Source organism: Aedes albopictus, chromosome 1 (genome assembly GCF_035046485.1).
Source record: "Aedes albopictus strain Foshan chromosome 1, AalbF5, whole genome shotgun sequence".
Lineage (NCBI taxonomy): Eukaryota > Metazoa > Arthropoda > Insecta > Diptera > Culicidae > Aedes > Aedes albopictus.
The window spans coordinates 222,837,674-222,849,972 of NC_085136.1; positions in this window are offsets into that span (position 1 = coordinate 222,837,674).

Genomic DNA, 12,299 nt, shown 5'->3' on the forward strand with positions numbered 1-12,299 from the left:
GGCTGCCTCCCACGGTTCTGCGATTGCTTGTCGTAAGCAATCATGTCCGGCGTACTCTTAGCGCTACCCGTGAGTGCAACAGCCTCCATTCGGGTAAACTTCGACACCTTTAACTTCACGAGCTCTGCCACTGCCACAGATGCCATGAATTTATCATGGTCCTGCTTGGCCGCCATCGTTGAATCAAGAACTCTTAGAAAGGCCTGACTGAGGTCCTCACGTTAGACTTCGAAGACGCAAATTCAACGATGGAGTCAAGCTGGTGCGCACCCACCTTCATTGCAAAGAGCCCATTTTTATTCTAATTGATGCACCTCATCAACCACGTTTCGTCCATGACTTCTCCACTATCCTATTAGAAGGCCTGGCTAACCCAGGCCAGAGCCCAGCATCAACAAGGTAAAGGACAAATTACTGTGAGGGATGCTCAGGTGCCTCACAGGCTTCGTTAACGTTCGACCATCTTTCTCACACAACTTGATCACTCATTCCTCGGCTGGGATCGCTTGATCCCTTGAATTGGGGTTACCCTGTTTGGTAGACTCTTACAACTTACATCTGGAACAGGTAATCCGTAGTGCTAGTCTAGGCTGGCAACTACACAGCAAAGACGCCAAACCTTGAATCTAGTCAATTGGAGACTAATCAGAACAGAGGGCACTTATGCCTTAGTAATGCAAAAGTAAGTGACAAGCTACTGCGATTTAAACACAAGTAATCGATTTCCCCAGACTCACTAAGAAGCGATTTCTTCACCATTGTTTACTATTAAAAACTCAAACCGCCTAAAAAACATACGTCCCGTTTATAAACGACCCATGCTTTGAGAAGGGAGATCAAGTTTATTTCCATTCGTCTCAGAGGGGCTTGCACTTTCGGAAGGTTGAGTGTGTAGCTTTAGCGCCGAAGAGGCCTTTTGTGAGGGATGGCTTGGTGGCCTAGATTTGCGTACTGGCCCCTCACCCACATGGTCAAATTGGCAACCTAAACACTCAACGTCAGGCAGGCGTCGTCGTTCGCCGGGTCTCGCTGGGTGGGTACGACCGGATGAAGATAATTTCAGACAACGGTTTCCGCCGCTCTGTGGTCACGGGGCAAATTTGGCATATTCGGCTTAGGCGTTTGGAAGAAGGTGAGGACCAAAACAGAGAATGTAATACATAGAAGTGGCACCCATGGAAGGGCCACAAAAGTGGTGCGAAAATTGAGCTGCTCTTGATGAAGGTCTAGGTTCCTTCTTACAATGTAGCTGATACTGTGAAGTGAAATGTTCGTGGGAAGCGGAAGATGGATGGGTATGCATTTTTGGACTCTAGCGCACGTAGAAAAAAGAACCTCTTGAGCTCAGCAGCTTTGCGTGTGCTCCCTAGTTTGTTTACGAATACGGTTATAAACATTAGATTATTGTCTTGAACCCGGAGAGACAAGAGCCCTCGGCTTCGAGATCCAATTACGTCCAATTAGCAAGGTGAATTGAATTCTCAGCAATCATGCTTCAGTCGATTGCGACGAGCAGCAACGGTACCCGTCTACGAGCAGGAATCACACTAGACCAACTGTGAACATTCAATTTGCATTCAATGCCTTAGGCTGTGAATCTTCTATCTTTGTGGGCACTCACCAACACATGCAACGCCATTCAGAATCACGGTTTATGCAATCATCATCAGACTACACCCAGGTGCCGGAGACGGTCGCAGACTGAAACACATCTAATTTAAATATCATTAGACATCACATCGCATCATCTTCGCCGGGAACGAGTACCCACCTGCATGCTCCCTGGAGGGTAACCGTTGCGAATCTACAGGTGATCTTTGATAGGTGCGACATGCCACCTATCACGATCGACGATCACCGTCGCATCGTCGTCGTCGTCGCCGCTGAGACCTAGGCTAGACTACATTCTAAACATCTATTTTAACTCCCAAGCAGACTCCCCTTTTGCAAACGAATTGATATACCCGGCGCAGGTTAGTCATCTATCGTTAGAACACAAACTGCGGGAAGGGTGGTGCAACGGAAATAGTCGCTACTAAGTCTCGCCGAATGGTGTGAGGTCATGGCCACGACTATCTGATGAGCAAGTATTTAACGTGGAATGACTGGTTATGTGCGCACGATTTCATTTTGTGTTACGAGTTCCAAGAACGGTTGGGGCATGAAACAGTTAGATGTAAGTGAAGATTTTATAGTCTTATAAATCAATGCCTGAGCTATGTAGCTTAAAAATGTGATATTATGAAAAAGTTTGCTATGTAGAGTATGATAAATCATATGGTGCTTCGTTGAAGAGTATTGTCTGTTTACTCAGTTAATACATACATTCATTTGCAGTACACGACGCCCAATGCTCGCCAGATCACATCTTACCTGGTTCTCCCATCTTGCCCGCTGTGCTTTTCGCCGTCTTGTACCATTAGGATCAATATCTAATTTTGCAGAATTGTTATCCGGCATTCTTGTAACATGTCCTGTACACCATATGCTCGGGATTTTGGCCACCTTCTGGATGCTGGCTTTGCCAATGAGCTCGAGGTTCATCCTTCATCACTACACACCGTTCTCCTGAGGAACAGACGCTATTGTTAGCCATCCCTCTTGGAATACAGACACTCAGACATGCGGGATCCATAAAAAAAACCTTGAAACCCCAATTTTTATTTCCTTTTTTTTTAAATGAATGAGGAAATCTGCTGAGGGAATGTCAATAAAGTATGTGCACTCTTAGGGGGAGGGGTGGGGGGTGAATTTGTTTCAGACCAAAGTCTACGTCCATACAAATTTCGAAAAGTCTACGAGGGGGAAGGTGGGGGTCCGAGATGACCAAAAATGAGGCTACGCAGGTTATGGACACGGACAGCGCCTGTTCAGATATCCAAGGGTCATGTGGGGGTCGACCCACTAAAACCTAATTCTCTCTCTTCCTTACCTTCGCGGTACGTCCGTTAGAGATGACTTTAATAAGGAAGGAGGCGTACATGAGTACTCCATTGGTAAGCGTTCCACTAGTTACAGCTTTAAGTTGTTCTCTCTCCCCTAGAAAATTAGATACTTGCTATAGGACAATAGTAAAGACTACCCATTGAACTGACGTTCCTGTACATTGGATTGTAAGTTCAAGTACTGTTACGGGAACTACGGGCTCATGTCCGAACTCTACGAGCAAATCGCTAACTCAATTTTCAGGTGCGTGTAAGCTATAAGCTAAGAATTTATTTCAGCAGAGTTCACAATGTATAATATATAACTACTTACAAATTTCGGTTTCGAGCGCACGTTGGATTAGTTCCGTAAATGTATGGTGCTCATTTCATTATCTGTGATTTAGATATTAATTAGATTAAGCTCAATATAGTTATAGAATTCACTTACAATCTGTGATAGAAACACTTAAATTTAATAAAAAGAAAATCGCGTTAAGTACTGTTCCTTTGAATTCCACTAAGAATTTGCATCCTTTGACAGATACGTATTTCGACCTCAACTGTAAGGTCGTCTTCAGTGTCTTGTACTTGTACTCGAGTCAAGTACAAGACACTGAAGACGACCTTACAGTTGAGGTCGAAATACGTATCTGTCAAAGGATGCAAATTCTTAGTGGAATTCAAAGGAACAGTACTTAACGCGATTTTCTTTTTATTTACAGATATTCCCCTAACAAGCCCAGGTTAATCATCATCATCATGACTTAAATTAAGTTATGTATCGTCCAATTCATTGTATAGATTTTAGATTAAACAGTAGCTTTAACAAATAATGTAGACTTGTTATCATCCACTTGGTCTAATTCCACTAAATCGCGTTTGACACATTGAATACAATAGCCTACATGATTCGCCTAGATTTGCCTTTCATTATGCCTGTCTGACGGTTGCGCAGCAGTGCTGCCAGCAACAAGTATAATTCGGGAGATCGTGGAAGAAATGGAATCCCACATGTCCGCCCCCATACACATCTTTTCAACAATGTTGTCAGGAGCAGGGATGCCATATATACAAATTTATCTATATTATACAGATTTTTGAGCATCCGTACAGATTTCGTTTTACATGAAATACTGATTTTTGAGCTAGAGGAGCTATTTTATTTTTGTATGGGATACAGATTTTTGGAAATAGCGATACAGATTTTTCAAAAAATCATCTGGCATCCCTGATCAGGAGTCAGGAGTGATATCTCTACCGCATATCTCCTGCACACTCGACCTTTGCTCCATGAACCGTGGGCATTCAAAGAGAACATGCTCCGTGGTTTCGTCGTACCGAATTTCAGCTTGTCATTGATCATGACCCCCAGATACTTCGGTGAGCGCTTGGAGTTGATCGAGCACCCGCCCGTGGTGACCATTGCTTGGTTTTCAGAATTGCGATTGTTCACCACTATCACCTCTGTTTTGTGTTGCGCGAATACCAGTTGTCTCAACCTCATGCAAGGGGGGGGGGTTGTAGGTTGTATACCATTTCACCGAAAACCATTTCGCGGAATTTTTTTTCGCGGTGTAACATTTCGCGGAATGCACCATTTCGCCGAATACCATTTCGCGGAACGACTTTTCGCGGAATGTACTGTTTCGCGGAATACCATTTCGCGGAATTTAATACTTTGCAAATAATAATGGAATAACACATTATATTCTCTGCTAAACTTTACTAGCTCCATCACCGATTCATGCGCAATCATAATCACCTCAGTTCTACGATTGTACTTATTGATGTTAAATCTGTTACTTTCCAGAACAAAAATTTACCTTCTTTGATTCGTAGGCTGTTCTTGAGAGTTTTGAACGTCAGGCCAAAAGCCATACGGCCGAATGTCTTTAGGACGAATGGAAATGCGGCCAAATAGACATTAGGCGCAATGACCAACAAGCCATCGTTGTCACATAAGTTGTACTTTCAAGCGCTTATATTGCTAACTCTTTCAGAGTTTTTGATTTCCTTAAAATTAGTCTGTTCTTTCCAGTAACGTTGTTGTTTGGCGACTGAATTGTTAAATTTTTCATCATTCACCTTCTTCTCTTTAAAGACTGTTCATGTGTGGTGTAGTTTTTAATGATCAAATTGATATCTCTATAGGAGATTTGACCTTCTTTCGATAATAGGCTGTTCTTTCAAGTTTACTGTTAAAAATGTTGACTAGAGACCAAACTGAGATTTTTCATTCTGTCAAAAATGGGCTGATCTTTAGAGTAACACCACCGACAACAGACGTATCACTTGGAAAAAAATGCGATAAAAATCATCGTCACGAAAACATAATCGCCCAATGCCAATTACGCTGTGGTTCGCAAACCCACTGAGTAGATGGCGGTAGTTAGCAAATGTCAAATAGGAGTAAAATCGATGCAAGCGCCATGAGCAAGCGATTTGCGAACTACAGAATATTTGAAAAATCCGTTTAAAAGGGAAACGATGGGAAGTGAGTAGAGTGAGACGCCTGTTTGTCTGTGGTAACACTGCTGGTGAGTTTTTTTGGTGGCCAGGCTACTGACGTAAGAGATTTATCCTTCTTTAAAACAAGGGCTGTTCATTCAAATTGCACTGGAGTTATCTATTGGCGGTCTTATTGCTAACGCTGTGGGAGATATGTTCTTTAGATCTTTCGAGGCCTATTATCTTATTGATCTAACATCTATGCAGCCCAATGATTGTTCGTCCCAACGTCCATTCAGTGTAATCTCCTTCGACCTAATGACCCAGAATCATAATTAAGGAACCGAATCTGCTTATCAGCTTCCACACTTTCACCTTTATCGATTGAAAGTGTTGTAATTATGCCAACATCATGCTATTTGTAAACAGTGTGACCGCGTAACCGTTAAGCCAAGTAACACTCCTTAGCTTTACCAAATTTCTCTTTTATTTATTGTTTGTATGTTCTAACTAACTCAAACTGTTGTAATAGATATTAGAAAAAATCTCATTTTTATATCACAGGTTTTTCCATCTTTCAAACAAACGCTGTTTTTAACAGATATGCTGTTATGTTTAATACGAAAATTTTCCTTCGCCTGGTCAAAGCTGTTCTTTCATGAATTGTATGCATTATACTTATTTTGGCAGAACTGCTAAATTAATATTATCAGAGAATTTCCCTTCTTTCATACATAGGCTGTTCTTTCAAAGTACACTGATATAAAAATGAATTTTTGATATGAAGTATTCCATTTTTCATGTGCTGATTTGAATCTCCCCATGATGTTGTCTCTCGATAAGTTAAATTGTTTGCTCTTATTAACGATTTTCCGCGAAACGGTACATTCCGCCAAATAGTTTTCGGTGAAACGGTGCATTCCGCGAAATGGTTCATTCCGCCAAATGTCATTCCGCGAAATGTTACACCGCGAAAAGGAATTCCGCGAAATGGTTTTCGGCGAAATGTTATACAATCGGGGTTGTATTTTAGCCCCCCCCCCCCCCCCCCCCATTACCGATGCTCCATACACTAGGCGTTCCTCCGCCTTTTGCCGATATTAGGGAAAACCCCACCCATGGCGTCATTTCTGTGCACGGGTCTGCGACGGGTTGGCAGGTGGCTTCCCAGGTTTGGGCAGTAGAACCAATCGTTGCCTGTTCCACCTCTTCGGAAATTCGCTTCTGTCTAGGCACATCTGCAAAGCCATTTTAAACATGTCAGGGCTACTCTCGATGGCCATCTTGATGGCTACTGTCATGATATCGTCCTGGCCCGTAACCTTGTTCAATTTAAGCTACTTCGTTGTGATGAGCTTCGGGGAGACCAGGCCGGATTGGCCATAAGAGACGGGGCCCATGGTCTGATACCGTGGCGCAGAAATAACGTTACCACGATCTTCTCTAGCATCTCGGGAGAGCGTTCCAACCCAAGCAACATTTCATAGTCAAATAAACTAGAAGAGGTTCTAAAAACCATCATAAAACCAAAATTGTGACGGTTCTAAAAACCTCAACAAGACTAATAAGCCAATAAAATGCTACTTGGGTAGGGAAATGAGGCGCCGTTTCGTTTTGGCCTGACTACTGTAGGCATCACTACAAGGGGTCGAATTGGCTGCCTGGCAGAGATTTTCTAAGCACGGTCTCTAACGCACCTTAATCCATTTAAGGTGGTTTATTTAAGATGAAGCATCAAAAAATCCCATTGCAATTTTGCATACAAACTTTGGAGGCACAAATCTGACGAACGAAGCATCGAACCAAGCCGCACTTGTTTATCCTGGTTTTACTCACTTGCAAAAAGAGGCAGCTTTGCCACATCGTGCGCATTTGTTTTCGATTTTTTGAGATTAGTGCTCTTGAAATCGTGAGTAGGGGTCCAAGTCGGCCATTGTGAAAGCCATATTTGCCATAGCGCCCAGTGATCTATTTATAGAACAATTACTTTTGCAATGATCATGGAGAAATAAGGCAAATAAGCGATATCTTATGTGATGTACGGTATGCGCTATTGCGATGTAATATAGCATCTTATGCGACTTAAAAATATCCGAAATAAAAAAAAATCTTGTCACCTAAGTATCGAACTAATAACCTTTGGATTATCGAGCGCACTTCACACTTAACACCAAACACTACTTATGAAACATACTGATTAAATGTCATGACATTCTAACTCACCTCAGTGCTTGTTGGAATGCACTTGGTTTCCGTGCGCTGTACGTGTTCGGCAGGCTATTTGGAGATCAAAATGATGTAGCATGATTTCTCGCACGGTTACCACTACTTCTCCCATGCCAGCACCACCCACTGCTAATTATAAGGTCAACAAAACAAAAATTATTATTATTATTATTATTTATTTACGACATTTTACCCAAAAGTGGGCATTCGTGTCGGGAAAACAAAAATTATGGTAACTTTTTTTTAGCCATAATGATGACTTTTCACTTTCTTTTAGCTTTTTGGCACTCCAACAGCACCTCTTTCATTGTTATCACATATCACATCGCAATATGCCAACGTTAACGATTCTAGCTTATGCGAGTTTGTCTGTACATTGAACGAGTTTATTTTCACTTTTATGTGATTTAGTTTGTACACCAATGCGAGTTAAACTCACATAATTAGAAAATCACCATGCAAAGTCGTATAATCATCGCAGTACGCAATTTTGCGAATTCAATTGACACTTTGCGAGTTCATTCGAACGCTTTTGCGAATAAACAAAGTTCGTCGCAACACAACATCGGAATATCGTCTACTACGTCTATTCGCAACCAAGACGAAGAAGGAAAACATGCAGAGACAGCCACCACCGAGCACCGACGTCATCGATTCATCGACAAGCGACTGTCAGAAATACGATTTCCGAAGGGGCCAGCATATTCACAGCTGCGAAAGTGTATCCGCGCGCCATCTGTACGTGGGGAGATCTCGACCGATAGCAACAACCGTTTGCGAATTTGATCATGGCGCCCTGTGGGAATTTGCGTTTTCATCGATCTCGCTCTATCCGGTCAACCGTGACAGAATGGATCAACCCATTATAAAAGGCCGAATGAACTGTGTGCTCGGTCTCTTTTTTGGTTTTGCGACAACTCGACGTCATCGACCACTGTCATCATCAGCGAACGTGTGAAGAACAACAAATTGTGAATTTCCATCCCACCACCCACTGAAGGTGAAATAGCATAGCATAGCATAGCATAGCATGAATACTTGCACAAATCTTGGATGGAGTTGCAAAGTTGAATATTTCCATTGACATTGCTGATGTCGCTACTATCTACAATGTCATAGATTCACTCAGCTCCACACACCTGGCCAAGTCCTTGCAAGCATTTATAAATCCCTTCATCAACTTAGAAAGAGCCCAGAACTGAAGCATCTTCCAATAGATGAAAGGATGGTGAAAATAGCGAGTTTTCAACTTATATGCAGTTATAAAGTAAATATACTGAAATAGAAATATTTATAAATAAATAATATTGGAAAGATCTCACCAATTGTTAATTCTTAATAACTTAACCTAATTTACAGCTCTATTGTCCACTGGGGCACTACGTGAGCAATTTCAATTGACAGCTGCACTTACATTAAATACAGCGCCTAGATTCTATTGTACTTTATCGAACTGGTTGCCTTTCTGCTGCTTTCACTTTTTCTACTTTATACCTAGTAGAATGATGAGCACAAGGATGATGATGGATGGCCGTTGTTCCTTTCCAGTCCGATTGGGGGTCCATTATGAGTAGCAGTTCGCCGATGTCCAGGTATCCGGGTCCGTTTGAGCCATGGGGCTCAGAAGAGGGTCAGTGTCAGTTGCTCTCGGGGGAAAAGTAACTGACGAAAAATTGCAAGTGCCGGGGCTGGGAATCAAACCCATGACCATCCGCATATGAAGCGAACGTGTGACCAACTACGCCACGGGCCCCCTTACTCACCAATTGTTGTACTCAGCAAAGAACAACACAATACTGAACACTAAACACCCGCGCATCTATTGTTTTGATTTTCACTCGAGACAATAGCGAACGCGATCGATTATGCTGCCATAGTCACCCCTACAGGAGTGATGCATGCACAGCCAAAAACAACACAATACTAAACACTAAACACCCGCGCATCTATTGTTTTGATTTTTACTCGAGACAATAGCGCACGCGATAGATTATGCTGCCATACTCACTCCTTACAGGAGCGATGCATGCACAGCAAAGAACAACACAATACTGAACACTAAACATCCGCGCATCTATTGTTTTGATTTTCACTCGAGACAATAGCGAACGCGATCGATTATGCTGCCATACTCACCCCTACAGGAGTGATGCATGCACAGCCAAAAACAACACAATACTAAACACTAAACACCCGCGCATCTATTGTTTTGATTTTCACTCGAGACAATAGCGAACGCGATCGATTATGCTGCCATACTCACCCCTACAGGAGTGATGCATGCACAGCCAAAAACAACACAATACTCCCACTGAAGGTGAAATAGTTGAAATTATTAGTAGTGTTACGTAGAAAGTAGTGAATAACTTACCTTACCGGTCAGGCTAAGGCCGGGGTGGCCTCTGCTGTACATAGTAGCCGCCTCCATTCCACTCGGTCCATGGCTGTTTGTCTCCAGTTCCGCACTCTGCGTAGGGTCCGCAGATCGTCCTCCACTTGGTCGACCCACCTAGCTCGCTGCGCTCCACGTCTTCTTGTACCGGTCGGATGACTCTGGAGAACCAGTTTAGTCGGGTTGCTATCCGACATCCTGATGACGTGACCCGCCCACCGTAGCCTCCCGATTTTCGCGGTATGGACGATGGTTGGTTCTCTCAGCAGCTGATGCAGCTCGTGGTTCATTCGCCTTCTCCAAGTCCCGTCTTCCATCTGCACTGCGCCGTAGATGGTACGCAACACCTTCCGTTCGAAAACTCCAAGGGCGCGTTGGTCCTCTGCACGTAGGGTCCATGTTTCGTGCCCATAGAGGACGACCGGTCTAATCAACGTTTTGTAGATGGTTAACTTCGTGTTACGGCGAACTTTATTCGATCGTAGAGTTCTGCGGAGTCCAAAGTAGGCACGATTTCCTGCCACAATGCGCCTCTGAATTTCTCTGCTGGTGTCGTTGTCGTCGGTCACCAGTGAGCCCAAGTACACGAATTCTTCAACCGCCTCGATTTCATCACCGTCGATATGAATTCGGGGTGGCGGGCGCGGTGATTCCTCCCTGGAGCCCTTTGCCATCATGTACTTTGTCTTCGACACATTAATGACTAATCCGATTCGCCTGGCTTCCCTCTTTAGTCTGATGTACGTTTCCGCCATCGTCTCAAATTTACGAGCAATAATATCAATATCATCGGCGAAACCAAGCAGCTGAACGGACTTCGTGAAAATCGTCCCACTCGTGTTTATCCCCGCTCTTCTTATTACACCCTCCAAAGCAATGTTGAACAGCAAGCACGAAAGACCATCACCTTGCCGTAACCCTCTGCGAGATTCGAAGGGACTCGAGAGTGTCCCTGATACTCGAACTACGCACATCACTCGATCCATCGTCGCCTTGATCAACCGTATCAGTTTATCCGGGAATCCGTATTCGTGCATAATCTGCCATAGCTGTTCTCGATCGATTGTATCATACGCCGATTTGAAATCGATGAACAAGTGATGTGTGGGCACGTTGTATTCGCGGCATTTCTGCAACACCTGGCGGATGGCGAACATCTGGTCCGTTGTAGCGCGTTCACCCATGAACCCAGCCTGATATTGCCCCACGAACTCTCTTGCAATCGGTGATAGACGGCGGCATAAAATTTGGGAGAGTATCTTGTAGGCAGCGCTCAGTAGTGTGATCGCGCGGTAGTTTCCGCAATCCAACTTGTCGCCCTTTTTGTAGATGGGACACACGATACCTTCCATCCATTCCTCCGGTAATACTTCCTCCTCCCAAATCTTGGAAATGACCCAGTGTAGTGCTCTCACCAGTGCTTCTCCACCGTATTTTAGAAGCTCGCTTGGTAGTTGATCTGCTCCAGCGGCTTTGTTGTTTTTCAACCGGCCAACCTCCTCCTCAATCTCTTGAAGGTCAGGGGCCGGAAGTCTTTCGTCCTGTGCACATACTCCTAGATCTGTTACCACGCCACCTTCGGTACTTGCAACGTCGCCATTGAGGTGCTCATCGTAATGCTGCCGCCACCTCTCGACCACCTCACGCTCGCTCGTGAGAATATTCCCGTGATTATCTCGGCACATGTCGGCTTGTGGCACAAAGCCTCTGCGCGAGCGGTTCAGCTTCTTGTAGAACTTTCGTGTGTCCTTAGCGCGATACAGCTCTTCCATCGCTTCGCGATCTCGTTCTTCCTGCTGGCGCTTCTTCATCCGGAAGACTGAGTTCTGCAAGTAGTGAATAAAGAATAAAGTAATTAGTAATTAGTAAAGTGAGAATAAAGGTTTTAAAGAATTATAGACTTACCTGTGCTGTGTGTGGACCTGAAAGAAGAAGAAGAGACTGAGAACAGACTATACTTACCTGTGAAGAGATCGTGCCCCCGTTGTGCGAAGTGGTGAATAGTGGATTGAGCACAGAATCGCTTTTTCCTGAGCTCATCGAACAGAGGTTTTAGCTGGCTTTTGTTCAGCAACGCACCACTGTGTACTGATACCTCGTAAGCTAGTACTTTGTAGGAAGTACCCTTCTTGCCCCTTCTGCAACTTGCTGAAACGCCATGAATCTTCAATGAAGCTTACCTGAGAATTTTTCAGAAAATTTCCGGCGTTTGAATGAATGTTTCAGGGGTGTTTACGGGTTTCAGAGGATTGCAGGAGCACTCCAGGGGGCTTGATGGGGGTTTGGAAATACGGGATTAAGGGGCG